At 44.0% G+C, this 27,031-nt stretch overlaps 1 protein-coding gene across 1 annotated transcript in view; it reads left to right on the top strand.

The window, feature by feature from the left end:
* Nucleotides 1–27,031, top strand: part of LOC105485175 (acid sensing ion channel subunit 2) — a 1,135,324-nt gene that overhangs the window by 279,164 nt on the left and 829,129 nt on the right. The window lies entirely within an intron of this gene.

The raw sequence follows: 27,031 nt of genomic DNA, 5'->3' as shown, positions 1-27,031 counted from the left end.
ATGGACTGAATTCTTTCCAAAAGGACAGTGCAACTTTTTACTTCCACTTTAGTACACAGTGTGGGTGCTAGATCCTTGGTGATCAAGGCTGCTAAAGATAGAGACCATGCCTTAATTGCTCACCATTGTACCTCCAGCGTCTAGCACAGTGTGTTGGATGTCTTTGGTACACAATCATTTCTGCTCTGCTGACAGAATGAATGGTCAACTGGTGTCTACCTCAGCAGGTATGTATCTGCACACATGACTGATAGACTGTTTAACTTTGAGCTTCATAATGGCAGAAAAAAATGTATCTGTGAAAGAATCCATCCATGCTACGGAAACAAAACTGAATAAAAACCTAGGCATAGCAAGAAGTCCTGGAAGGCTCAGCTTCATAATTATGCCATATGATTCTGGTCCTAGCTGCCAATCTTTTTTACTTGAGGAATTACTCAACCTATAGTCTGACTTCTTAGGGAGAAGCAAGCAACATGTTGTGTAAAGCATGGAAAAGTCAACGATTGGAAAGAAGTGACCAGAAAAGTTATTGTTCCACTCAGGCTTCTTAATAATTCCAGCACTTCATTCCCATTTCTGGGTAGGCTCTCTGGCCCCCAGGAGGAAAGGACATTAGTCCCTCGAATCTGACTGCATAGATGGTCACTGACTCCACCACTAGAAAGAGGATCAGACCCAGAAAGAAAGGCAATGCTTATTTTGCATGACTTTATACCCCCTTTTAAGAATTCTAGGCAGCCTGCCCTTCTCTCTCCCTTCCTTTCTACCTGGAGGGAAGAAGGTGAAGCCCTTCCATTTATTGAGCAGGAATTATGCCTGGTACTATGCTTGCCTTATCTCATTTTATTCTTACAAAAATCTAGAATGTAGGCACCATAATCTCCATGCTAAAAATGAGGAAACCATGGCTTAGCCTTCTTCAGAGCCACCCATCTGGTAGGTGACAGAGCCAAGATTCAGATGACACTACCCCAAGCTGCTGTCCGCAAGTCCTTCTTAGGCTATGTGAGAAACATATGGCATATTAAAAAGGCTGCTTGGTGTGATGTCTCATGCCTGTAATCCCAACCCTTTGAGAGGCCAAGGCAGAAGGATTGCTTGAGCCTAGAAGTTCAAGACCAGCCTGGGAAACACAGTGAGGCCCCATTTCTACAAATTTGTTTTAAATTAGCTACGTGTGGTAGCACATGCACCTGTATTCCCAGCTACTTGGGAGGCTGAGGTGGGAGGATAGCTGGAGCCGAGGAGGTCAAGGCTGCAGTGAGCTGTGATCATACCACTGCACTCTAGCTTGGGTGGCAGACCCTGTCTCAAAACAATAACCAAATAAAATAAGTAAGTCTGTCCCCTGCCCAGGTCACCATGGCCTCTTTCACTACCAGCTCCAGCACTTTTGTTAAATTCCAATCAATACCTTCTCCACTCACTCTACCTTCAGGAGGTCTTTCCTGCAGCCCCAACCAACAGGGATCTCATTCTACACATAAGATCTGTCCGTTGCTCCCAGTGTGATGCTGGACAAGCTGCTTAACCTCTAATTGAGCTTGGGTTCCTTACTTGGACAGTAATATTGCCAGATTCTCTTTAATGAACTTTCTTCCTTCGTCCCTCCCCCTTTTTCCTCATTTCCTCCTTTCTTTTCCTGGTTCTTTCAACAAATCTTTGTTGAATGCCTACTAAGCAGTGGATATTGGAATCAATTTTATTGCGCTATAGAACTAGGAATTGAGGCTATAGCTTCTAGTCTGAAGAACTCCTTCATATCTTTTTGAATTTGGACATGTTATTCACTATTATTATCTCTGGTATTGAGGTAGAAGTCACATAACCCAACACTATTATTTTTATACCTATTTTGCTTCTTATTTCATGCTGCTTTAAATTATTGAGATTTATATGTGTGGACACAGTCTTTTTTTCTTGTTTGCTTGTCTGTTTGTTTTTATTTTTTATTTTTTATTACACTTTAACTTCTAGGGTACATGTGCACAACGTACAGGTTTGTTACATATGTATACACGTGCCATGTTAGTGTGCTGCACCCATCAACTCGTCATTTACATTAGGTATACCTCCTAATGCTATCCCTCCCCGCTCCACCCCACGACAGGCCCCAGTGTGTGGTTACCCTTCCTGTGTCCAAGTGTTCTCATTGTTCAGTTCCCACCTATGAGTGAGAACAAGCGGTGTTTGGTTTTCTGTTCTTGTGATAGTTTGCTGAGAATGATGGTTTCCAGCTGCATCCTTGTCCCTACAAAGGACATGAACTCATCCTTTTTTGTGGCTGCATAGTATTCCATGGTGTATATGTGCCACATTTTCTTAATCCAGTCTGTCATTGATGGACATTTGGGTTGGTTCCAAGTCTTTGCTATTGTGAATAGTGCTGCAATAAACATACGTGTGCATGTGTCTTTATAGCAGCATGATTTATAATCCTTTTGGTATATACCAGTTATGGGATCGCTGGGTCAAATGGTATTTATAGTTCTAGATCCTTGAGGAATCACCACACTGTCTTCCACAATGGTTGAACTAGTTTACAGTCCCACCAACAGTGTAAAAGTGTTCCTATTTCTCCACATCCTCTCCAATACCTGTTGTTTCCTGACTTTTTAATGATCGCCGTTCTAACTGGTGTGAGATGGTATGTCATTGTGGTTTCGATTTGCATTTCTCTGATGGCAAGTGATGACAAGCATTTTTTCATGTGTCTGTTGGCTGCATAAATATCTTCTTTTGAGAAGTGTCTGTTCATATCTTTTGCCCACTTTTTGATGGGGTTGTTTGTCTTTTTCTTGTAAATTTGTTTGAGTTCTTTGTAGGTTATGGATATTAGCCCTTTGTCAGATGAGTAGATTGCAAAATTTTTCTCCCATTCTTTAGGTTGCCTGTTCACTCTGATGGTAGTTTCTTTTGCTGTGCAGAAGCTCTTTAGTTTAATCAGATCACATTTGTCAATTTTGGCTTTTATTGCCATTCCTTTTGGTGTTTTAGACATGAAGTCCTTGCCCACTCCTATGTTCTGAATGGTATTGCCTAGGTTTTCTTCTAGGGTTTTTATGGTTTTAGGTCTAACATTTAAGTCTCTAATACATCTTGAATTAATTTTTGTATAAAGTGTAAGGAAGGGATCCAGTTTCAACTTTCTGCATATGGCTAGCCAGTTTTCCCAGCACCATTTATTAAATAGGGAATCCTTTCCTCATTTCTTGTTTTTGTCAGATTTGTCAAAGATCAGATGGTTGTAGATGTGTGTTATTATTTCTGAGGGCTCTGTTCTGTTCCATTGTTCTATATCTCTGATTTGGTACCAGTACCATGCTGTTTTGGTTACTGTAGCCTTGTAGTATAGTTTGAAGTCAGGTAGCATGATGCCTCCAGCTTTGTTCTTTTGGCTTAGGATTGTCTTGGCAATGTGGGCTCTTTTTTGGTTCTGTATGAACTTTAAAGTAGTTTTTTCCAATTCTGTGAAGAAAGTCATTGGTAGCTTAATGGGGATGGCATTGAATCTATAAATTACCTTGGGCAGTATGGCCATTTTCACGATATTGATTCTTCCTATCCATGAGCATGGAATGTTCTTCCATTTGTTCGTGTCCTCTTTTATTTCATTGATAAGTGGTTTGTAGTTCTCTTTGAAGAGGTGTGGACACAGTCTTAAACAGCCCTAGCACTTGGCATAATGAATGGCATGTAGTACATACTCAGTAGATACTAATTACATGAATGAATATGGTTTATCTTTCCAATGACAGTTGCTGTTCCTGTACAGTCTGGACCATGTCAATATCAAATCTTGAAGGGATCTTGAGAAATTTCTGAGTCAATCCACTCATGTGACTGAGTAGGGACTCAAAGGTCACACACACAGTTAGTGACAGAACCAGGTCTCCCTACAACCACAGTACACATCTGCCTTCTTGTGCCTGGCATGGTTCAGTGGTTGCACTACCTTCAACAACCTGTCTAGAAGTGAGAACCTGGGTGAGATCAATGCATATGTGTTGCCCCTGGAGATTCCCAGAGGACTCCCAAAGGCCTCAAGTGCAGAGCTCTGCTCTCCCATGATCCAGTCCTCGGGGAAAGGCACCTGAGGCCTCTCGCTCTGGCTGCAGGCCATCAGTAGTACCTGGGAGGTAACACAGAGCAGCAGAGATGTCCCGCTGAGCAACTCGGCTCCTGACTGCTCGCAGGGACTCAGGCTGTCTTTGATTCCTGAAGATGAATCAGTTGTGAAGCTGCTCCCACTAACCCCAGCGTTAATGAGATCTTTGAACTAAACAAAATTCATTTCTGTAGTTGAGAGCACAGAGGGAATCGCTCCCAGGCTGGCAGCACAGAGCCCTTCATTAGCCATTTCTTTGCAGTCACCAGGCTGGATCCTGCAGGGCAGCCACGCTGGGGAGTATAGAGAGAGGGCTTTGGTATCATGGGAGTTGGAATTTCAGGCATTACTCCCTGTGCTTCTCTGGCTGTAGAGTGAGGTTTGTTTTACCTCCCTCATAGGTTGGCTGCATAAATTAGCATATGCAAAGGCTGTGACCCAGTGCCTACCTCTGGGTAGGTGACCTAAGGATGAGGCAGAAACAGGGTAGAGGCTGGGGTGAGCAATTGGCCCAGAGTGGAAGATGACCCTAGGGAGAGACAGAGGAGGATCTCCACCTGTCTGTGAGAATTCAAGGGAGGACTAGAGCTCAGAGTTCTCCAGGAAGAACTTACTGCAAGGTGTTACCTGAGGTCCTCTTGACCTCCCACTTAGAACCCAGGCTGCAAGCCTGAGGAGCTGGCCAGAGGTTTGCTGTGGAAGATCCTGACCATGAACAGGCGTCTGCTCATTACAGGTCTTGGTCCTTGTCCTGTATCGGGAATCAGAATCCCAGATATTTGTAGCTTTTCCCCTGATTTACTACGGAAGTTTGAATTAGTTACTTTTCCTACATGAAGGGAAGTTTCTGGATCTACAAAATATAAGGTCTCAAGGAGATATGTTGAGGATAGATTATTGTCAGTTTGAATCCCAGCTCTGTCCTGGATTAACCAACTGACCTAAGGCAGGTCTCTAAGCCTGTTGACTCCTCTCTTAAGATGATACCCCAGTGCCTCGAACAGTTCACGCCCCTCTCTGAGCTTTGATATTTGCATCTGTAAAAGAAGAGTTTGGATTTAATGGCAGTAAAGGTTCATCTGAGTCTCACAAGTGGCCCCAGAGACCTCTGAGCCTAGGCTTCTCACTTCCTTTTGTTTTTTCTTCTTCTCTTCCCTTTATCCTGAGCAGAAAGGGGTCCAGGTGTTGAGGCTGACTGGCTGAATTGGGGGTGGAGCCTATAACAGAGGAAAAGATAGAGCAGAATGTTCTCCTCTCTGGTCCTGGAGTCCCATCATCTCTCACCTTGCCTGTTACCTGCTCTTCTCCTTCTCAGTTTCCCCTTCTGTAAATTCTACTCTGTGACACTGGGAACTATTCCTACACCCAGAACTTTTAATTCTGTTCTTAGGGAATTTTGACCTACAGGGTTGAGAGTTCTAGTCAAGATACATCATGTCTGAGACAGCACTGGTTGACCAGCAGCAGAAAGGGACCGAGGGCATGGGGAACTAGAGTTGGTTTGGCTGGAGTGAGAGTGGGGTTGGGGTAAGGCCCTTCAATTTTAGGGCTGCCAAGGAGCAACTGAGAACAGTAGAGAGCAATGCGCACCCTCCTTAATCCCCCGGTATGCCTGAGCTCCTGGCTGCTGGAGGCAAGCTCCTTCTATACTCCTTAGGTGGGATCCCCTGGGGTGCCACACTCCAAATAAAGCCCAGGATGGCTCCTCAGTGACTACAAGACAAGCCCACACTCCTCAGTAGGTCATCCACAGACCCAACCCCTGGCCACCCTTTCAGCTTCACCTTCTAGTTCCCCCCATCCCATATACCCCCATCTGTAAGCATCATGATTGGTCGCAGGTCCCCGAACTACCTGTCGTGGTCTCTCAGGTCTCTAGGACTTGGTCAGTGCTATGACCTCTGCTAGGAATGAATGCTCTAGCCTGTTTGTTCAACACACCAACTGACACTTACCATTCCTCTGGCATAACTCAAAGAGCACACCCTCTCTAGTTTATCCTAACCCTCCGTGTAGAAACAGTTCCCACTTCCTCTGAGCTGCTTCTTCTTAGGATGCTACAATCAACAGCACCATCACTTCTACTGATGCTGCTACTGTTACTACTACTACTACTACTACTACTACTACTACTGCCACCACCACTACTTCTACTGCTACTGCTATTACTACCACTGCCACCACTACTACTGATAATACTATTACTACTACTACCACCACCACACTACTACTGATAATACTATTACTACTACTACCACCACCACCACTACTACTGGTAATGCTATTACTACTATTACCAGCACCACCACTACAACTGATAATACTATTACTACTCCTACCACCACCACCACTACTGATAATACTATTACTACTGCTACCACCATTATCACCACTAATGATAATACTATTACTACTGCTACCGCCATTATCACTACTACTGATAATGCTATTACTACTACTACCACCACCACCACTACTACTGATAATACTATTACTATGGCCACCACGACCACTACTGATAATACTATTACTACTACTACCATCCTCATTACTAGTACTACTATTGCTACTGATACTACTGCTACCACCACCACCACTAGCACTGCTACTGCTACCATGCGACTTTTACTGTAACAACAAACACTGTAAGTTGTCTGTATGTCAGGCACTGTTCTAAATGCTTTCTACATTTTTAAGGTCTCACAATGACCTCATGAAATTGATACTGATGCTTTTTCCTATTGTACAGATGATAAAACTAAGAGACAGAAAGATTAATTAAACTGCTCCAAGCCACCCAACTGGTAAGCTGTAGGACAGTCAGATTTCAGAGTCCCTGTTCCTGACCTCTGTGTGTACAGTGTCTTGTATACACTCTTCTATTGCCGTATCATAATGTAATGCATACAGTTCATTGCTTACTTTTTTCTCTCTTCCTCCTTCTCCCTCCCTGTCTCTCTCCCGCTTCTTCCTTGCTCCTCTTCTTTTCTCCTTTTAAATTGTGAACTTCTCAGGAGTAAGGACCTTATCATTTTTTAATCTCTTAATATCCAGGCACACCACCAGCATCAACATTATTGGGTTGGATTGCACAAAATGAATCGACTATTATCTGAGCCACATCTTGGCTCCTCCTGTCTCATGAGGAGTTGGTAGAGTTGGCCATTCTGAGTTATGTCCAAGAGATGTGGGGATCCAGACTTCATCCCAATCTTTCATCTCTTCCCTTAGGTCAGGTAACTGAGAAGGGAGCACAATCCTGAGAATGCATGAGGAAATACACAGCACCACCCTCAACCTGCCCCCATCATCATTATCATCACCATCATCATCCCCGTCATCAGCATCATCATCTCAGTCCAGTCAAGCCCCTAGGTGGATACACTGAGATTTTTCACTGCATCTATCTATAGTTTGCCAGTGAATAATGCATCTAGGGACTTCTCCACCAAAGAATTACCCTCATAACTGTGTAAAATTATAGTCATTTTGCAGAATGAATTAATTTCATCCTAAAAACACCCATATGGGGTTTATAATATTATTATCCCTGAATTTAAGTGGGGCTTGGGGAAAGCAAAATCACCTGTCTGTAATCACACAGTTATTTAGTGGCAGATCCAAGAATTACATCCAACTCTGTGTGACCAAAGCCCATGCTTTCCCCACCACAAGGCACTGCTTCAAATCACAGACTCAGTTGAGGGGGCAGAGCAGGGTCTCCAGTCTGTAGTTGGCTAGCTCCAGCTCTTTCCTGCTGCAGCACAGATCCAATTATGGTCACTTCTGCAGGAGCAGCTCACAGCTTCCCATTGTCTCCCTCCTGTGTCTGCTCATCCACTTTCCCCCAGCAACTTGGCCTGCACAATTGGTAACCTCTAAAGGCCTCTCCTTTGGCCAGACTTTCTGCTGCCTGCATGCCCTTCCATCCCCTGTCTCCATCTCAGAAGGAAAGCACTCTCTGCCTGTCTAGTTTTCTAACTCAGTTGTGCCCGCAGCAGGAGCCTGGATCAGAGGTTCCTCCTACTTCTGCTCATGCCTGGCAGCCAGAGGAAACTGGAGAGACCAGCCCCCCTCAGCCCTGGAGACAGCACATGTCTTTTTAAACACTAATAACCACAAGCTAGCACACACCACCCACAGGGAAGGACAATCCCATAAGGAAAGTTCGTCCCAAGGCAGATGACAAATGGGAGCTGGCAACTTGTGTGACAGAGGTCCCCAGATCTCAGCCCCAGCTGACTCAGCTGTGCACACACATCATTAAGTCAATCCACAGGGGCCACCCACCCAAATGTGCAGGTTGGCACGGCTTAGACACATGTACAACAACTCTGCTCTTTCTGCAGCTCTTGCTCCTGTAGAGAAGCTGCTTCCCCCACCCACAGTTCCCGACTTTGAGGGAATCCTGGGGCATTATCCTCAGACCCCATTATAGCCAGAACAGAGATATGCAAATATACATATGTTCCAAGCAAGCACATTCATCACATAGGTCCACATATACTAAATATATATGTTCACGGCACAGAAACATTGCTGCACAGTGCACCCATGTACATAAACATGCACATGGATATACACATACATGGATACATAAAGAAATCACATGCATATCCAGCAAATGCCACACATGTTTACCTTGAGGGTCTGCACACCTGAGCAATACACATGCATACTCTCTGCACAACATCAGCATATAAGTAGACATGCCACCCACTAAACTGACATGCATGCATTCCTACAGTTCAGAAGCCCACAGACTCACTCTTCTACCTCCAAAATTCAGCTGGAGTTGGTGCTAGGCCATTAACTAGCAAAGAAATATGCCTCCTCCTCACTCCATCTCCCAAACAATAGACGTTTACTGGGGCAGACAATCTACAATTAGAAGATGTATTGCACCAGAATAGACTTTTGTTGAGTTCATTCCCTTCTAGCCAGAATGGCTGTCAAATCACAGATCTTAGACTTTTAACTTCGACATGCAAACGTATCAACTTTTTTAGAGATAAACTCATGAAATCATAAAGTAGAGACCTACAAGGGAGGTTTAGAGATGAGGAACTGAGGTCTAGAGAACTTAAGGTGTCAAGGTCAAGCATCTACCTAGTGGTACAGCCAGAATCAGAATCTGGGTCTCTTGGCTACTAATATGCTTATCTCCACAAGTGCCCTTTTAGTTATCAAACCAGCATTTAGTGAACATCCACTCTAGACCAAACTCAGTGCTAGACCCTCAGGATACAGATGTGGGTGAGTTCTGCCCTTGGAGAGCTTAGTCAGAGATTTCTTCTTATCCTCCCACCTCGATCTTTCATGCTGATATTAAATCCATTTGAACTTTCAGCTTGCCTCAGAGGAAACTGCAGAAGACCACTGCTGTTGTTAATGGGCCACCCCTGACTCTTACAGGATCTTGATGACACTTAGAGATCATCCTTCCAGAACTGGGATTGTCACTTAGAGATGGTCCAGGTCACATTCTCACTTTACAGATGGAGATATAGATTTCTTGCAGTTTCTTTGTGAACTCCTTTGGCCCTGTTGTCTCCAAGCCAAACAAAAATGAATCGATGCGTGTGTGCTCAGCACTGTGCCTGGCACAACTGCTGTTCACTCCAAAGTCAGTCCCCTGCCCCAGGCCAGGTGAGCCCTTTCTCCTAGGAGTTTCTGCCCCATGGCTGAGACTCTTTGCTAAAAGGAATCTCTACACGGAGGTCCTCTACCACCACCCCCACCTCCCCTCTCCCTCCTTAGGATGTAGATACATTCCGGGGTATCTAATAAAAGTCTTAGTGCTGCTCTGGGATGTAAAAGAATCTCTGCTCAATCATCTCCTGGTAACTGAAGTGTTAACTTTGTGTGTGGGAGAAGTGTTTTAAGTTGGGGTCACAGAACATTTCCAAAATTGTACACAACTCATTTGTGTGGGTGAGACTGTACATGCCTGTGAGGAAAGGCTCATAGCTTTTAACTGTCTGGGATGGGGGAGAAAGACTTTAGGGTGAACTCCTCTATCAGGGATGACAATAGGGTGAGGAGCTCTCAGGCAGTGCTTGTGTTGGTATTGTATTCTGGAGTAAAAAGTAGCCCCACGGAATGGCATCATGGAGGTAGTGGCCCATTTATTTAACCATCTTGCTCACCGGCCCTCTCCAAGTTCTCAGAACCTCGCCTGAGCCAATGGGAAAGACAATTTGTAATGTGAACCCCTTTGAGTATCCATTGAAGATCTCTATGAATTTGGGGAAATTGTGTCTCTTCTTTGGAGAAACAGTGTCCTCATCAGGAGGTAGCAAGGTGCAGGGAAAGAAAGATGGCTTTGCAATCAGACAGCCCTCAGCTCAAATGCTGACTCCTCACTTAACTCCTCACAAAAGTCACTTAACTTTGTAATATTTCGGTTTCTAGGCTGTAAATTCAAAATTTTTAAGTGTAGATGGGACTTACATGTGGATTAAGATCATGTAAAATATTTTACACATGTAAAATCTGTCATAGTGCCTTCACATAATTGGTGCTCAGAGGCACCAGCTTTCTCCTGCCATCTCACCCCACAGAGAGGACCTGAAGTTGGTGGTCAACAGCCTCTGATCTCCACCGGAAAGGGGGCATAGGTGATCCTGAAGCCAGTGGTGAAGATTTAGCTCATGTATGCCTACCACAAAGAAAACGTCTTGTACCATTGATTTTCACAGCTTCACATGTCTAAAAGATTCAAGAAAGAGTGAACTGCTTTGGTAAAAGGCTTCATTGCTCTCCTGGAAGGAAGATGAGCTCTCCTTGTTCTCCTTAATAAAAAACAGCCTTACTTGATAATGGATAGATGCTGGGCCCCTCTCTGTGCTTGCACAGCCTGCTGGCTGTCTAGCATCCTCTCTGTCTGACATGCAGAAGACAAGTTGAGATGATTTGGTCCAAGTGAAGCAGCGCAGGCCTGAGTCACTGAGTACAGGCTGAACGGAACGGTCCCTTTCATCCAATCCCTTCTTTGCCTTTCTTCTGAGCCTTGGGGGTTGCAGGCACTCTTGCCCTGGTCATGGAAACAGCAATAAGACTTCTCATTTGTTTGGTTCTTTTCAATTACTCTATGAACTGAACAGAACAGGGGTTATTCCATTTGGGAGATAAACAAACTGAGGTTCCTAAAAGACCAATTGTCCACTGAGGTGGTTCCCAACTGTGGGCAATTATGCTCCTCTACTCACTGACATATGGCAACATCTTGGAAACATTTTTGGCTGTCACAACCGGGGATGCTACTGGCATCTAGTGGGTAGAGACCAGGGATGAGCTAAGTATCCTACAAGGCGTAAGACATTCCCCCACAACAAAGTATCAAGAGTGCTGAGGTTGAGAACCCTAATTCAGACCTTTAAACAAATCCTTGCCTGCATCTTCTAGAGTAAGCAGAAGCAAGGATTAATGAGAAAGACCTTTCTCCTTTTGCTGTTGTGACTTGCTTGTTTGTTTTTGAAACCAGGCACTGAGTTTGACAAGAGAACTTGCTTTCTTTTTTCACTTTGGAACACTCCCCCACACATCCCCTGCCGTTTCTGCACTTCTGTCAGTCGGTAAGTCTGAATCCCCCTCGGCTTCTCCCCCATCATTGCCCCCGGCATCATGGTCTTTAATACATCAACCCTGTCCTCTTGGGTGGTCACAGGAGGTGCAGGAGAGAGTTCTGCTAGGGACCCTCTGCCTAGGGTCCTCCCCTTCTGGAATGGCTGCTCCTAAGAAAGCGTCTTGCGAATTGGGGACCACGGTACTGCTAGTTCCTTCCCACAGGAGGCAGTTCCTCCCCACAGGAGGCAGTTCCTCCAAAAACCTACAGTCTTTAAACTGGAAGAGAATTTTGAAATCATTTTGTTCCCCCTACCTGACCCCTTGGGGATCTCTGCCTTTTAGAGATGAGGAAAATTAGGTTCAAAGTAGCAACAAAACTAGCACCAAGTCTCTTAACTCTTCCATGAGGAATCTTTCCAAGGTCCACTTGCACATGGCTCTCCAAGTCCCTGGCTCTGATTGGTGCTGGGTGTAATTTCCCAACCGTGTTCCAGGTTAATGGGCTGGGACGGCCAAGTCCAAGTCATTTTGCTGGGATCACATTTCTGGACTCAGATAATGGCACTGAGATTCTGCAAGCCCCAAATGCCAGGAAATAATGTGACCAAATGACCTAAACAGGGAATTCAAATTCATCTGGCCAGGGCAGCTCTGGATGCCTGGGGCTCAATGCATAGCACCTGAAACAGCTGATAGATTCCATTCTGTCATCAGAAGTAGCAAGCAACGATTTTACCTACAGAAAATATGACTCTATTATATGTGTGCTCTCAGATCATAGCCCAGAGGAAACATACCATGAACAATCCCCTCCCCCAACAAAACTCAACAACAGGCTGTCAAACCAAGCAGATCAACTGCTTTCATGTTCTCCCCTTAATATCTATTTGCTATTGTTGGCTCCCTTTGTCATCGGCTGGTATGCTCTAGCAGACAAGTGGTAATTGCAGCCAGAGGCTTAAGGAAATTTATGCAAGAAGAACTAAACATGGAAAAAAATGGTACCCATTAACTGTCTTTCTGAATGTTGGGGAAATGATAGCAATTAGGGAATGTGGCGACGAGATACTTTGGTCCAGGACATAGCATTTCAATCTTTATTTTACTTTATTTTATTTTTGACTGTTGCACAGAAGTTTTCATGAACATGCAGTTTAATGAGAGGAAATGGATACAGCACAGGTACATTTGTCGGCGTGCATCAATCCTGTGGTCCCTCCCAATCCTTCTTGGCCTCAGAATGGATCCCCAAACCTCAGTGGGCCATAATCCCCGATTTTATGAACACCTGAAGAGAACAATAATGGAAGAATGATAAGTACAGTTAGACTACAAGCTTCGATAAGGCAAGAACCACGTCTTTCAGGATGTGTTTCCCCCAAGAAACAACATACCTTTAACATACCAGAATTCAAAAAATACTTTGTATACCTACTGTTGTTACTTTTTGTAATTAATTGCCTAGGACTATAACAGCATCCACTGATTTCTCTGCCTCCAGCTTTGCCTCGATCCAATCCACACTGCAGCAAAAGTGAGCTCCCTAAAATGCAAATCTGATCAGCTTCCTCCTTTGTAAAAAGCCCTTATTGACTCCCTATTGCCTTTAAGAGTCCAAACTCCTTTTCATGGCATGAAAATTTTTTCCATACCTGAGTCCTGCTTGCTTCTTCAGACTTTGACATTGCTATTCCCTTTTGGCCAGTCTCTGATGCAGTCTTCCAGAATATTTGCAATTCCCCTTTCTTCGCTTGGTTAACTCTAAATCACCCTTCCATACTCCAGAGGAAGGCTTCCTCCCTGGCAAGGCTCACCCCCTGGGTAAGGCTTCCATGATCACCTCCCTGGTGACCCCCAGCCATCCCTGACTCTGGAAAGGAAATAGCATGGTTTTTAAGAGTACAGACTTGGGTGGCCGGGCGCCGTGGCTCAAGCCTGTAATCCCAGCACTTTGGGAGGCCGAGACGGGCGGATCACGAGGTCAGGAGATCGAGACCATCCTGGCTGACACGGTGAAACCCCGTCTCTACTAAAAAAATACAGAAAACTAGCCGGGCGAGGTGGCGGGCGCCTGTAGTCCCAGCTACTCGGGAGGCTGAGGCAGGAGAATGGCGTAAACCCGGGAGGCGGAGCTTGCAGTGAGCTGAGATCCGGCCACTGCACTCCAGCCTGGGCGGCAGAGCGAGACTCCGCCTCAAAAAAAAAAAAAAAAAAAAAAAAAGAGTACAGACTTGGGTGTCAGAGGAACCTAGTCTTGGATCCCGGTTTGGTCACTTACTAACCATGGGACCTTGAGTAGGTTACACAGCATCCCTCATTCCTCTGTCTCCACAGCTGCAACATGGAAATGATAATGATCTGTACCTCTTAGGGCCCTGGTGAGGCTCAGTTAAGACTGCAGTAGAACACTAGTCCCCAGCCAGTGTCTGCTAATAGTGGACAGCAAGTCTTTCATACTTGCTCTTCCCCTGTGTTCCCATGGCCCCCTGTGCTTCCAAGATCCCAATTCTTACCAAGAAGCTCCCAGGAGGCAGGGACTCAGCACAGGCTCTCACCCAGAGTAAGCACTGGATATGTTTGCAAATAAGTGCACTAATTAATGAACACATTTTTTCATTGCTATAGAAGGATGAAGGATTCAAGTCCTACTTTGGACTTTAGCACAAACTAGTTGTAAAAATTAGGCCAATTTTCTGAAACATAAATGCAGAAATAGTACAGAAATCAGCCAGTAGGCAGGATCCGCCTCTTCTTATGTATGTTACTTTAACAAAGGAATTAGCACCTCTCAGAGTCTCCTTTTTCTTAGCTGTAGAATCGGAACGTTTATCTGTTGTAAGGATAAAATAGATGTATGCATATAATGTGTTTAACAAATATTACTTTTATCCCTGCCTCCCCTTCCCATATTTTCCTGTTTTGCCTGGCAGAGCCCCAGAGCGTTGAGGGCCTTGTCCAATAACACCATCAGCCCCTGGACCGAAGCCCGCCTGCCTTCCAGGCACCTCTCCATTCCTTCATCTGTATCATCTAGCTACTGCCTGGAATGCCTTGGGGATCAGGGAATTAGGAATTACTGTGTACCTGAAGTGCTGACGTTGTTATTTTTGCTCTTTTGTAAAATCACAGGACAAGTCAACTCTGCAGAGTGTTGTATAAATATCTAGATAAAAAGATTAGTATGAGTCTCTAAGAGCATTAGAGCCTCCAAAGCTTGGCCCTTTTGAAGCAGGGAGGACACCAGCAGCTCAGTGCCTGTCCTCTGTTGCTTTTAGGCTACAACACCCCTCATTCACAAGGGAGCAGGAGCAATGCCATTATCCCTCCCAAGCAGTGGTTCACTTGCAAGAGAGCAGAGGAAGAAGAGATATATGACCTAAGAGGCTGAGCATGTAAGGAGAAAAAAAGGACGCCCCACTGGGTAACCTAGGTGGCCTGCCCCTTAGTTGGCACGTTCATTATTGGCAACATGGGGCCCATGTTAGCTCCAGTAGAATGGGACTTCTGGCAAAGGCTGCAGTGCCTTCTGCTTTGATCTAGGGCTGCCCTTCTGGTTGCCTTGACCACCCTCTACTTGGAAAGGCAGAGTGTGTAATGCAAAGAGCTCGGGCTCTGAAGTAAGTAGATGCAGGTTTTAACCTGCTCTGTGCAGTCTACTGGCTGTGAGGCCCCAGGCAAATCTCTTTGCCTCTTCCAGCTCATGGCTGTCTTCTGTCAAGCAAAGACAATGCATGCACCTCCCAAGTGCCTGGAGTGAGTCCTCCTGTTCATCCCCTTGTATTTGCATTTGCATCTCCTGCCCAGAATGCTTCCTGTACTCTCCACCCACATTGCTACCTTTTGCCTGCCTAATGCTTGATCTTCTTTTTTCCTCCTTGAAGCCTTCCCAGGCTCCCCTCCACTGGGCACCCATTGGCCTGTGCTTTCCTCTATGCTACTGTGCATCACCGGGCCTTGTCATTGCTCCTCTGCCTCTTCCTCTAGACTATCTTTGATAACAAGCATGCTCTCATTCAATTCTTTGCACCCTGGCATGCAGAAGACTCTCAAGGAATGTTGGTTGATGAATTAGCAGGGAGAGTAAGCTGTGTCCAATATACTATTGCAAGCTGAGAGCACAGTAGTATTCTGTCTGGAGTGTAGGCAAATAGTGACTATACCCAGAGAGCAGGGTCAGCCTTATTCCGAAGGTTTATGTGTGCCTAGCCATGAGCAGGAACAGAGCCTGGGGATTAGTTGCTGAGAATTGCAGAAACAGGGCAGGAAATAGAGTGTCAGGTCATAGGAGGAGAAAGTGTTGATGATGAGGGGTGTCTGCAAGGCCTGTTGCCCCAGGATTGACTCTTACTGGATGGTAACTTCATGGCAGAGAGTTGGATGAAGGGCTGGGTGAGGTGGATAAAGCAGGGTGTTACTCTCCCCACTTGACAGAAGAGAAAACTAAGGCTCAAGGAAAACAGGTGGGTTTTTCCCAAAATGCACGGCAATGGTAATACCTGAAGCTACTAGAAATTTCTCCTTTTTTTTTTTTTTTTTTTGAGACGGAGTCTTGCTCTGTAGCCCGGGCTGGAGTGCAGTGGCCGGATCTCAGCTCACTGCAAGCTCCGCCTCCCGGGTTTACGCCATTCTCCTGCCTCAGCCTCCGGAGTAGCTGGGACTACAGGCGCCCGCCACCTCGCCCGGCTAGTTTTTTGTATTTTTAGTAGAGACGGGGTTTCACGGTGTTAGCCAGGATGTCTCGATCTCCTGACCTCGTGATCCGCCTGTCTCGGCCTCCCAAAGTGCTGGGATTACAGGCTTGAGCCACCGCGCCCAGCCGGAAACTTTCTCCTTTAAGGCTCCTCTTTCTGCCCTACTAGATGCCTCCCAGAGGTTTCTGTTTTCCAGAGAAGATGCAAAGAGGTCCTTGGCGCTATTTCCAAATCCTTTAAGTGACTGGGTTTAGATGGTCCTGGTTGGAACTGGGGACTCCTCCTGTTGCTGCTAGGAAAGTTCTCCTAGTGGGAATAAGAACTTGCTGAGAGACTGAGGAGCTGAGACAAAATTGTCCAGGGTAAGAGGAGATGACACAGTGGGTTTGAAAATTGTAGTTTTCTGGTCCTTTGGGTTCTGCCTTGGAGAATCATGTCCCAGGGAAGAGACTGTAGACCTAAAAATTCATCACTGAGAATCCTAGCTGCTCACAGGTATAAGCTGTGAAAGAAGTAGACAGTGTTATTGTGTGTGGGTGGGTGTGCATGTGTGTTTAACGGCAAACATCCAATTTTGAAAGGAGTCAGATTGGAAATGCCAGTTAAGCTAACTGAAAAATAGTCATTTTGGTGGGGTGGCATCATACACATCTTTAATTTACCTGCTTAATTTAGAGCTAGCTCATGCATCCTCCCCCATCCCACTCTGCACATCAGATTCGACAGAACAAGGTCAATCACGAAGGGCTTGGCAATCAGAGCTATTAGTGAGACCAACTTGAGAAGGGAAAATAACTCAGCATGTCAAACCCAGCAGCACTGGGCAGGTGAAGCAAGTGGCTGTTGGCCATTGATAGAGACTGGGGCATGCGTTCCAGCCAAGATCAAGCACTGGACCCTTGGCTGTTGTTACTGTCAGCTGAGTTTCCTCTCACAGGTACAATCTGGGAGGAGCTGACTTCCAGAACCTGCTCCCTATCTGGCCCAGGAGAAGAGCCCCCAAGCCAGAGCTTGTCCAGAAAGCCTGTACACACTGGGCATGGACATGGAATCATTTAAATGCTCTTTCCATTTTCCCCTTGTTCATTTTGTTTATATCCAGTGTGTCCTCCCTTTGGGCATTTCTGGCCTATATAATCTTGGATAAAATTCTGCAATTCAGAAAACAATTATGTGGTGGGTCTTTGCATTAATTTTCCAAAGTCTCCCCACCAATCCAAAAGTCATAAGAAGAAGTCCACAATGAAGAAAAGGCCCGTTTTAGCTAAATAGCTAAATGCTAATCGCAGTTTTGGTAAGGTTGGAGGCAACAGGGACTCTGAAATAACGTGGCCTCATCCTTATAAGCTTTTTTTTCAGGTATTTATAAACACCTCTTTAGAATTTCCAATCCCTTGTCACAAAATATAATAAGATATTCACTTGCTTTTATTTTATATGCTGGGTATATGAGGTCATTCTAATCATGTGTATAAATTGCATGAGAAAGATGGGGGGCGGAGAAAGAGTTCCAACAGGTGAGTTGCCTCTATCTGGCGGGTATTCAAAATACGATTATTTCATCGTCTCAGCAGGACTATGAGGATACATTATTGCCATTTCTCAACTTGGAAAACTGAGACTTAGAGAGGTTCAATGAACAGCCTAAAGTCATACAATTATGTAGTGGCAGAGCCACTCTCTGCCTCCTAAGTGTGTGTTCTTCCCACTATACCATATTACCTCTTTCATTCAAGGCTGCTCTCTTTACCACCCACTGCATACCTCCGAGTTCAATGCTGCATTTACCGGTGAATCCTTCACTCAATGAAATACAAGCATTCTGGTAATATTAGTTGTAAAACAAAATGGTGGAGAGTTAAGCTGTTTTCCCTCGGTATACATGATAAATTTAGAGGTACGTTTCCATGAGAGGGAAAAAGGTCTTTCTATAGGCTAAGATAAAAATTAAGAACCAATGAATATAACTGGATGTCAATCAAATGATAGAATTAGGTATCAATAGTATAGCACTTACTTGACTTGCAGAACTTTATCAAATTTTAGAGAATTCTGTAACTCTGGAATGTTTTCCTAAAATCCTAGGTACTTTATGAAGGAACGATTCAGCTCCTGAACCTAGCTTCCCCCATAATCTGTTCATATTTTCGATGTGGTTAAAAATGTAGGCTTTTGAGCCAAAGTATGTGGGTCTGAATCATGGCCTCACTGTATATTGGCTACATGGAGTTAGCCAAGTTACTTAACATCTGTATGCCTCAGTTTTCCCATCTGTAAAATGGGGATACTCAAAAATGGAAATTGTAGGATTGCTAGAAAAAGTAAAATAATTTATGTAAATATCTTATGAGAATATCTAGCACATAGTAAGTAGTCAATAAATGTTGGTGGTTAATATAATCTGATATTTGCAATCACTAATAGAATTAAATAACAGGTTGACAGTTTATATCTGTCAGCTGGATTATTCTTTAAATTGGTCAAGGAAATTTATTTCTTCCTTTGCTGGCTTACAGAAATTCAAGTCACCACCATCTCTGAGAAATAAAGTTTTGAAGACTGGTTACTCTCCATCCCCAGATGACTATCGTCTCTGTATTCATATGCTCATCTGACCTCTCTAATATGGCAGAAGCACTTTGCCACAACAGCAGTGTTGGGGCAGAGAGTCTGGGTGTCATGGTCCTTGTTTATTTGGATGCCTGAAACAGTTGATCTTATGGTAAAACCCATAATTAGGGCCATCTTGCTCTGCCCTCCTTGCTGTGATCTAAATGGTCCTGCCCACATGTCTTGAAGGTTATGACTCCATCCCATCCAGTGTTGGAGAATCTCACATTCACAAGGAACCCTTAATTGGGGCTTTTTCCAGCAACATTTAAGTACAAATGCCATAGTCATCCTACAAAATTTTTTAATTACAATTTTATTTTAATATATATTAATTAGTAAAATTCATTTAAAAGAACAACATGCAACTTAAATATGCCATACACCAAATTTTAGCCACCAATACATTAACCTGTATTACCAGCACACTTTTGTGTAGTTCTTGGGACTCTTCTCCCAATAAAGTTCTACATATATAGCAGAGCTTATTGAAAATGAGTTATTGCCTATGAAGGTTGCATCTTTGTGCTGATTTTTTTAAAAGATAAACTTATGCCTGAGCACCTCTATATCTGGAGAATTATACAGTTCCACAGCATGGAGACACAGCCTCATGTTCAATTAAGAGTTAGGCAAGGGGAAGGTGCTTGACTCCCAAGGCTTAATGGTTGGTTGTACAATTATAACCAAATGTGTAACTCATCAGAGTCATGATAATGTCACACATCGAAGTAGCATTGGCATTCATTGTAAGCTTTGCCTCTTCTTGCCTGACTTTTGAATGCATGATAAGAGGCACAACCTGCTGTTACAAACTCTGAGAGATTCGGCTTCCAAGCTCAATTTTCCAACTACTGTCTTTTCAAGCTCCTGCATCAGTTTAATTGAAGAATTACCCTGAGATTGCCAGATGAGCTATTGCAGACTGATATCATTTGCAACTACTTCTCTGCATGAATCAGGGTTTTCCCAGTGCTCTGCAAGCAAAATAAAATAGAGGAATAAATTACATTCTAAGTCTTCTAGTAGCCTTGATTTCAAAAGTTTTATCATGTTTATCAAAACAATCTCATCATTCTCAGTGACTCTTCTTACTACATGTAAAATAAACTTTTCACAGTGAGACTTATGATATAAATGTGCACGATTAAGATGCCACATTAATTGATTTTGAATATTGGGGTCCCATGTGAAATTTAATTCAAGAAAGATATTTTTTTCTTGTCTCAAAAGCCATTTCTAAACCTACCTTTCAAATGGTGATGGAGTCCCTTCCTTAGCCTTCCATCTCTCATCAAACGTTCATTGACCACCTACCATATTCCAGGCACCATACTAGGTTCTTGGACCACAGCAGCAAATAAGCCTGATAAGGTCCTTGTTCTCATGGGATTTACATTCCAGTGAAAGAAAGGCAATCAATAAGGAGACAGAAACAAACAATTGCAAATGGCACGTGCAGTGATGAAAATAAAGCAGGGTGAGACAATAATCACATTTGTATGTGCACGGCCATAACAGTGAGGGCCCCTTTGTTTTTCTCTGTTGAATACTTTTTGGAGTCACTGCCTTCAAGGCAGCCAAATCCATAGTTGGAGAGCTCAGCTCTAACTGCCACAAACGTCTCCCTTTCATCAAATCAAAAGCTGTCTTCCTGGAATTCCACTCATCCATCCTGGCTCTCCCCGCTGGGGCCTCTCCAAATACATCTAATTCATCCTTCACAAGACAGCCCATCACGTGTCAGTACATAGTGAGTGGGCTCTTGTGGGCCATCCTTCTTCTCCTCTGAATGTTCCCAGTGCTTGCCTCTCTCACTGTCCAATCTTCATCTTCGGCTAGTGCTCCAGTTTGTCAATATCCCTCTAAATATATCATGCCAAAGCGTGAAGTCACTGTTTGTATGACCAGGACAGGACAAGACAATCATCTCCTCCTTCTTAATTCTGTTTCTCCACTCTCAAGTATGTATCAACTTTGTTGCCAGGTCCCATAATACCATGACCTCCTCCGTGATTTGCAGTCCACTGAATCGTCCCAGCCCTGTCTCAGGTTCAATACTGACACAGCTCCCCATCTCCTGGATATTTGCCGTTTTATATTTAAACCTCCGTGCAGCACATTGCAAGTGTTGGATAAACACACCTAACAGGAATACCTTAAGCATACCGTTAGAATGACCCAGTATGGTAGACGCATCTGAATGTGTGTTCCGAGCTGGGGAATCTAGGCAACCTGGAGACTCATTTCTTGTCTATGAGAAACATGTGAGCACCACCGTCCCCATGGCCCCATCCCATCCCATGGAACATGGGCTGTACAAGGCACTAAGGCCCTGAGTTTTGTATTAAATGAAGGTTGCCAGGGGAGGGTGTTAAGTGAAAATGCTGTATAAACGGCATGCTGTTTGTGTGGTTGCAGTTTTCCTGCCCAGCCTGCTGTCTCTGGGCCATGCAGTTATGTCGTCCAGCCCACCACCACTGGACTGTATATAAGGTGGATATGTCGTCCAGCCCACCACCACTGGACCATACATAAGGCAGATATGTTGTGTAGCCCTCTGCCACGGGACCGTACATAAGGTGGATATGTTGTACAGTCTGCCACCACTGGACGGTCTCTGTCTATAAGGCGGTTCTTCCGTCCAGCTCACCACCACTGGACTTTCTCCTCTGTATGTAGGCCCCTGATAAAACCCCGTGTCTCGTTTGCTAGCTCTGGGTCTCTTCTTCAGCCTCTTGAACCTGGACCTTCCCTATTGAAGTTAATAGAGGTTTGGCACAACAGCAAGTTCTTCCCAATTACTTCTTGTGATGACGACCAAAATACCCATAGTGACCACTCAGACTGATTGATGGCTTCCTCTCTTCGGGGCCTCTGTCCCTGAAGATAATCCCTGGAGCTTGGTCAGCATTGCTTATACCACTGGGACTCTTCCAAAGGGACAGTATGTTCCTAATGCTTGTTTCTCACTGTGTAAAGTGGCACTTTCATTTATTCGTTTCAAAATGGGTCATTTTAGCATCAAACAGAGCCCAGTGGGTCAGATATTCTGAACCTGGGACGGGCACTCTTTGTAATTCGGCAGCCTGGCACACCTGTGCCTAACTGCCTTGCCTCAGGTGGCTAATAGCCTCCAGCACTTTAGGCTTAAAGCCTGGTTTTTAGACTTTAATTGAAAAAAAAAATTAAACAGTGCATTTAAGTGGTCCCAATCTCCCGCTAGCCTTTTCATTCTCTCACAGCACTTCCCCAAAACAACCAGTAATTCCAGTGGCAGAGACCTCTGGAGTCCATGTCTACACCTTCCCCAACTTGCCAGAGAATTTTCTGTCACATTGCCTTTGTATTTCTAGTCATCGTCAACAACTTGACCACAGGTGTAGTTAGCACTGAAAGGCCCCTGTCCCAGGAAACTCCTTAGTCTCAGGTAAACCAGAACAGCTAATTATTCTAGCTAGCTTGAGAAAAGGATTGTGTCTCCCAGTTGAGTCTTTTTTTTTTCAGGTATGTTTCTTGTTCAGGTGGCTTCCAGGTTCCTGAAAATTAAGGGATCCTCCACTTGCTATAAAGTCTGGAACCCTTTAAAAATATATACCTGTCCATCAGAATAGTCACTCCCTTCTTCGTGACAGACTAAGATGTTCCAATTTTGTTAATGTGCCCTCAAAAGATACTATACTATTATTTTATATTATTTCAACTAGATAATCTAGGCTGTGTGTGTGTGTGTCTGTGTGTGTCTGTGTATGTGTGTGTATGTGTGTGTGTGTCCAGGTACCCAAAGGAATAACTTACCTTGATTTGAATTCAGATTCCATATCTTTGTTTAAAGCATTCACCTATTTCTTACAACATAGGACCATGAATTTCTAGCCTATAGGATTGAACAAAAGCTTACTTAAAACCCAACTAGTAGATGTCAACTCCCCTTCTCAATTTCCCACTTGGAGTCATAGCCCCTTCTAAAACCTTTGGTTAACAGCTTAAAGATTTCAGGATAAATTCCAAACATCTTAGCTCAGAAGGTCCATGTAGAGTGGGACAATCTCCTACTTCTCCACCCACAATTCTCATTCTGGCCATGCGGAGTCATTCCCAGAGTATATGGTGCTGTCCGCTCTTTCACACCTTAGCATAAGGTGTTTCCCATGCCTGAAATGTCTTTGCTCCTTTCTTCATTTTTGCTAAAGCCTCCGTTGAAATTCATCTCAAAAACCCCTCCCCAGAAATGTTTAATGACTCTCTATTCTGGGAACTCCCCACACTGAACTCCCCTAACATTTTGTGTGTGGTCTGCCCAGCATGTCCCCCACCATACTGTAATAAGGGCACTTATCTCTCCTCCCACTAGAAGACAGCAGCTGTGTCATATTTATTTTAATGTTTCTAGTGTCCAACTGAGTAGTTTGCACTGAACAAGTATATAAGCCAGAAACTAGTCAGGAAAACCACAGTAAATAAATCATCAGAAGGAATTCAATAGAAGAAACTGTTTATGCAGGTGTTGAAGGACTAAAAGAGCAAAATGGAGCACACTGATATAACCCAGACATGATAAATGCAGGAAATAGCAACCTATCCCTAGGGCTGGGGAACAAGAGCGGAAGTGAACCTAGAAGCTCAGAAGAGGAGGTCCACAGAGCTGCCCAGATGCTGCGGCATCCCTGAGACAAAGCAACAAGGCTGGCTCTGGTGTGCTGAAAGGAGTTGGAGGCTGGAACCAACCATTGCTGCTGCTACTGCTGCTATTGCTGCTACTGGGTGGTACCTGCCACCAGCTTGGGTAGCAATAACAGGAATGCTAAACAAAAGAGGAATAAGACAGACCCTTATCTCTCTTTTAAGTATCCCCCTAATGTCACCTATTTGCAGAACCTAACAGCAAGATAGCAAGAATAATTAACTGAGAATAAGGGGTTTCCTGGGACACAGGGCTTTCAGTGCTAAAATGGGAAACAGTCTTAGGAAAACTGGGACAATTGGTCACCCTAGAGCCAGCAATCAAAGGATAAAAGTGGTTTGCAGAGTCCCAGCCCCAGAATTACAGGTCAGAGTGTAGAAGGGTGAGTTTGGGGCTGGGAGACAGTAAGTAAATGACTGTCACAATGAGTGGTCAATTAGTTTTGCTTGAATCAATTAATGCCTTGTCTAGATGTCTTGGAGAATGCTAGGAACTATGGGACTCTGAGTGTTAGAAATGTGACGGCCAGTTTATCGTTAAAGCCTTGTGCTAGACTTCACCCAATGTTCCTAGGTATCCACCTGTTGTGCTAGTCTCTGAAGCATCTGTTTCTGTCAGTAACTCTATGTAGATCCATTGTCTTGATTGCTTCTGGAGCATTTCATAGGTTCTGAAGTTAGACACTCTTAGATGCTCCCCAGAATCTGAAGAAAGACAAGCATCTGAATCCTGGAGGCACCTATTAGGGCACGTAGTTAGTCAGATGGCTCCTTCTAAGAGCAGCTCTTTCAAGGAACTTATACAGAATCAGTTGCAACTTCTTCTTTAAAGTGTGGTTCATGCACTATCAGCATTGGCATCACCTGGGAGCTTGTTAGAAATGCAGAGTCTCAGGCCCCTCCTTATACCTATAAAATTAGACTGGAAATATCCTCAGGTGGTTTGCATGCACATTAAAATCTGAGAAGCCTTGGTCTATAGTAGAAGTTTTCAACTCTGGCTACTGTTGGGAATGACTTGGGGAACTTTAAAGACATTCTGATGCTTGGTAGACCTCAGAGACTCTGTAATATTTGGTTGGGTTGGGGCGGACATTGGTAGTTTTAAAGCTTCCCAGGTGATTTTAATGGGCATTCAGAATGGCAGACCACTGATCAGAGCATGCATGAGATCATAAAGCCACATGCTGTTAGCACTCCAATTATCTAACTATTGTTGTGTACAGATGCACACAAATAAAATAACCCAGGCTCAGCACCCCAGTTCTACAGCAATTTAATGATATTTCAAAGGCTACAACTGAGATAGTCTGACTCCTGATTCAAGTACTATCATGTAAGTACCATTGCATCATCATTGACATTTGTAGTTATTTATTTATGAGAAGATACTTTAAGAATGTATCATCTGATATTTGATCAAGTCTTAAGGATTGTACTGAATAACTAGGAGAACTATTCAGGGGCAAAGAACATGATTTGGGTGAAGCCTCTGAATGCAGAAATTCAGCTAGTCATTCACTCAAGCAGGACCAATACTCTTGAACACTGGGGGATGCTTAATGGCTGCCCAATCTGTTTGCCTTCTTAAAGAGCTCAATGGTTAGTGCGGTCCCTTCTACTTCCTATCATTTCAACATAATTCAGTTTAATTCAAAAGTCATTTATGAAGCATCTGTATGCAAATTGCTGTGAAGATGCAGAGATAAAGTTGCCCTCATGAAGAAGTTTCTACTCTGGTTGGTAGAAGAAGACAAATACATAATTACATACACACAAAACTGCTGCTTCAAATTCTTTATTAGACTCAAGCAGCAGTAGAAGCAAAGGACATATATGCTAAATTCCATTAAGGAAGAACAGGTAAGTCAGTATGAAGTCGAAAGGGAAGTATGCCACATCCAAGCAGATGGGTTACCAAATGGTTTTCTTGGAGGCTTTGGAAGAGGTGGGGTTTTCATGTGAACAGATGGAGGTAGAGTAGTTCAGAAAGAGAGAACAGCACAAACAGAGACCTGGATGTAGAAGAGTTTGGATGATGTTAGTGAAAAATAGAAGATGAGACAGGAGGGGTGGGTGAGAGGTCATATTATGGAGGAGGCCGGAAGTTAGAGTGTAGTTAGTTAAACATGGTGAGTCAGTAAAGGTTTTTTTTTAAACAGATTTAAGCCCTATAGAGAATGAATTAAGGCACATAGGGCAAAATTGGAGGCAGGCAATAGACTACTATGCCAACAATCCAGACAAGCATAAAGTGATCCTGAAGTACAGAGGCATCTAGGAGAAAGGAAAGAGGGTGTAATATGAGAGACACTGGATCTAGGTCTTAATTAGCACATTTAGGAGAACTTTTATGGGATAAGTAGACATTGTGCTTACATTGGCTAATTGAAAGTACATTTCCCTGGGGCTAAATTACAGTGAGCACTATTAAATCACAATTAAGGTCTATCTGGGTATCTACATCATTATGGATTTTGCGAGTGTTGGGACTGGCTCAATTTAGGGGACAGCAATGTTTTTCAAATTTCTCATTATTTGCAAAACCAACTGTAAACAGAATCTCAGGGCCAAGGCAAGGCCACTGATTGAACAAGACCCCAAATCCTTAGGCCTTCGGGACTGTCCCAGGCACCCATAAGCTGTGGTGGGAGTTTGGGATCTGGGCAGCAGCCCTTGATACCACATTGGGATTTGAAAGACCTAAGGAGAGATGAAAACTTATGAAACTGAGGACTTGACATCACACCAGGAAAGAGTTCAGGAAGCCCAGAAAATCCACACTAAGCCAAAGCCCATTGATCTTTCAGCCCAGGTAATCAGTACAGAGAATGCTCAAGAAAAGGCTGTAGGAACTCAGATATAATTTGTTGATCAGTTAGCATTTATTTTGGCATAACTGTTGGACAACTAGTGTACTCAGTACTGTAAAACACAAATAATGAAAAGGAAACAAAATGACAGATTCAGGTTCAAATTTCATCTTTTTTGTTTTGTGACCTTGGGAAACCTGCTTAACTTTTTTTTGTTTGTTTGTTTTGGAGACAGAGTCTTAATCTGTCACCCAGGTTGGAGTGCAGTAGCATAAACTTGGCTCACTGTAAACTCCGCCTCCCAGATTCAAGTGATTCTCCTGCTTCAGCCTGCTGAGTAGCTGGGACTACAGGCACACACCACCACACCCAGATAATTTTTGTATTTTTAGTAGAGACAGGGTTTCACCATTTTGGTCAGGCTGGTCTCGAACTCCTGATCTTGTGATCTGCCTGCCTCGGTCTCCCAAAGTGCTGGGATTACAGGCCTGAGCCATTGTACCTGGCCAAAACCTGCTTAACTTCTGCAAAGCTTAGTTTCCTTATCTGTAAAA

Source organism: Macaca nemestrina, chromosome 17, assembly GCF_043159975.1.
Source record: "Macaca nemestrina isolate mMacNem1 chromosome 17, mMacNem.hap1, whole genome shotgun sequence".
NCBI lineage: Eukaryota > Metazoa > Chordata > Mammalia > Primates > Cercopithecidae > Macaca > Macaca nemestrina.
Note: the sequence above shows the minus strand (reverse complement) of the source record. Positions and strands in the feature narration are given on the sequence as shown.